Below are 3,462 nucleotides of genomic sequence, written 5' to 3' on the forward strand. Positions count from 1 at the left end.
GTATAGCCCTAGTGCAGGTAATGAGCTCATTTGTCGGTTTCTACCCACTCCCGACGTAACCCGAAGCAGATGAAACAGGTATTGTTTTCCAGTCAGCATAGGTACAATTCTCACTAACCGATGTATGCGTTATATCCTCTATAAGCAGACTCTGCCTTACAAGTGGCGGCATTCCAGCCCTGTATGAAATCATGTTCTTTGTAAGCAATCCTTGCATTACAGGTGCGGCATTCTAGCCATGTATGAATTAATATCCTCTGCAAGTGATCCCAGGTTATCAGTTGCAGGTATAGCTCTCAATAGCTGTGTAGCACTGGAAAACATTATGTCGTCGTACCATTATTTATCTGACTGCCTCAATGCAGCAAATGAGCAAACAAATAATTATGGGGTTGCCGTAATGCAACAAATGAATAAACAAACATCTCTTGGGTTGCCTCAAGCAACAAATGTACATCAAACAAATATCTCTTTATTGTATTACTCATCTTTTTTATCTCTTTGCTCTGTTCTTGTTTCTCTTTTTTCTGTATCTTTTTACTCTGCTCTGGTTATTCTGTTCTCTGTATCTCTTTATTTTTCTCTGATTACTCTTTCCTCTGTATCTATATTACTCTTTTTTTATTTAACTCTTTACTTTACTCTGCATACTCTGTTCTCTGTGTTACTTTATTCTGCTCTGATTTCTCTGTTTAACGTTTGTATTTAAGGCTTATGTAAATTTCGGAATGAATAGTTAACCTGTCCCAAGTATAGGTTCATTAAGTATATACTGAAACAGTTTCACTTTTCATATAATACCTAACACTAGTTGCAAATCAATGACTAACTATGTTGCCCAAGTTCGTTCACTAATCTCTGTCTGTTTTTCTGTCATTAAAACTTTACAGACTTTTCTTTGTTTTTTTATGTTTTCTTTAACTTTCTCTCTTTCATTTATCTTTGTCTCACTAACATGTTATTACCACTCCCTAAGTGTTTTATGAAGGTAATTATGAGATTTTGCACTTAAAGTTGTCTTTCTAAAACTTTTACAGAAAATTGCCTTTTTCGTATTATTTTATTATTTTTATTAAAATATTATTTTTAATTAAATAATATTATTTAGTAACTTTTAATATTTCTACTTTTACCACCCTAACTTTCAAAAATTACCAAATAACCCCTTAAACACCAAAAATTTTACTTCCTTGCCCTTTTAAAGATCTAAAGCCTGTTCTTCATTGTTCTTCATCACACTCAAAGTGTTCTTCGTGTTCTTCGTAAATTCTTCAGATTCTTTCTCTGTTTTTACCCGTTTTTCAGTCTTTTCAGCAATCGATTTTACCATAATTCAAAATAAATTAGCAGCCACTAAAACCCCATATTTTCTACATGATTTTAACACAAATTGAACCCCAATTTAGGGCCTAGGATTACGTTTTCCAGCTGCTCCAAGAACATGAACTCAAAGCTTGAATTTCATCAAATTTCATCAAAATTTCACCAAATTTTCACCAAGAATCAATCACATATGCAATCAATTTTTATCACAGCCAAATCATACAACATTCACACAACTCAAACACAAATAATCAAGATTAATTTTGTGACACCCTACCTGGTTTTGCTTCCCCTAATTCATTTAGACTTTCATGTGGTCCTTAAGCACTTTTTCCTCCTAAATCACATCAACGACAACTTTAAATCCAAAAACCCTCAACTAACCAAATCTCACTCAGAATGTTAGGGAGGGATTTCTCTCCTTATACTTGCTGGAAACTCATGTTTCTTTGCCCTCAAGTCAAGTTAAGCATGATTCCTAAGGAAGAACATCAAGAAAACTCATGTTTAAGCATGTTTCCTTCAAACCGAATCAAAAGAGAGATGGTGCAGCCAAATCACCTTGATTCCAGCCTTGATAAGTCATATGATCATTTAGAGATAGAAGAAAGGACCATTTTGTTTGGATTAGAATTTTGATTTGAGTGTTAGTTCAGTAGAAATCAAGCTTTGAAGATTAAGTGTTCATGAAAGTTTCTCTCTTTTCTCTCTTGTTATTTTCGGCCAAAATAAAGAAATGAGACAGCCTTGGAGGTCTTGGGGGTGTAGGGTGAGTTGTGATTGGTTGGCTTAAAGGTGGATTAAAATAATATTAAAATATCTCAGGTGTGTAATTACTAAAACTAAATGTATCAGAACACTTGTAAAAACATATCTATGATACACGAAAACTTGTCTCTCAACAAATTTTCCTTCGACAAGTATACCGAATTGTCGTCAAGTAAAAACTCACAATAGAGTGAGGTCGAATCCCACAGGGATTGATTGGTCAAGCAACTTTAGTTGGAAGAGTATGCTAGTTGAGCTAAACAGAGTATAGTTTGAGAATTGCAGAAAATTAAATGGCGGGAAAGTAAATAGCAGAAAAAAAAGTGCAGAATCTTAAATGGGAATTTGGGGAAGTGAGCATGGAAATAAATGGCAGAAAGTAAAGAGAATGGGTAAGATCAGAAATGGGGAATTCATTGGGCTCAAGAGATGTTGTATTCTCCGAATCAAGTTCATTTTCATCTCTCCCTCAATCAATGCATCTATTGATCTCCTTGGCAATCTTAGGTGATTGGATCCCAATTCCTTGGCAATCCAATCTCTCTAAGCTTGAACAATTGCCCAATTCCTTGATTTAATTTCTCATGGGAAGAGATGAAGTATGGTCACTGATTATACCACATGTATTTCCAAATCAAAATGTTGGGAGGATTACATGTCACTATATCCGCCCAGACCCCAATTTGGTCCAACATGAGAAAGCATTTCTAGCATGATCTCCTCATCCTTTTTTCAAGGCTCAGAGGAGACCCAATTATGGAGAGTTTCTTTTCCAAGACAACTAACCAATTGAATTAAGATCAAAAGCTTTCTAGTAAATCAAAAGAGTAGAAAGAAGAAGAAGAATGAAAACTATAATTGATCCATCAAATTACAACAGAGCTCCCTAATCCAATGAAAGGGGTTTAGTTGTTCATAGCTCTAGAAATGGAAAATGGCAGAAAAGAATACATGCTTAAAAAAAATGCAGAAAAGTAAATATATAGAGGGTAGTTCTCTAAAGTGCAAAAGCCCTCGTATAGTTCAAAACTACTGCTATATATACTACTCTTCTTGTCTTCTAGTGAGTTCTTCAAGTCTTGGATGTGGGCCTGAGATCTTGAGTTGAAGCAGTTACAATCTTTAGTGGGCTCAGCTTGCAGAAAGGTGTGAATTAGGCATGGGCGTTAATGATGTTAACGTTAAGTGAAATTGTGGGTTCGAGAACGTTAGTGGCAATCACCTTTTTTGCTAACGTTCCAACCCCATATAGTCCACGTTAACTTCAACGTTTGTAGCACTAACGTGACTACTAACGTTGCCTTATGAACCTTCGCAAGCATTATTGGGACTTACCTTTCCCAATAATGTTGCCTTATGCCCCTCTTTCCC

Source organism: Arachis duranensis, chromosome 2 (genome assembly GCF_000817695.3).
Source record: "Arachis duranensis cultivar V14167 chromosome 2, aradu.V14167.gnm2.J7QH, whole genome shotgun sequence".
In the NCBI taxonomy this organism is placed as follows: domain Eukaryota; kingdom Viridiplantae; phylum Streptophyta; class Magnoliopsida; order Fabales; family Fabaceae; genus Arachis; species Arachis duranensis.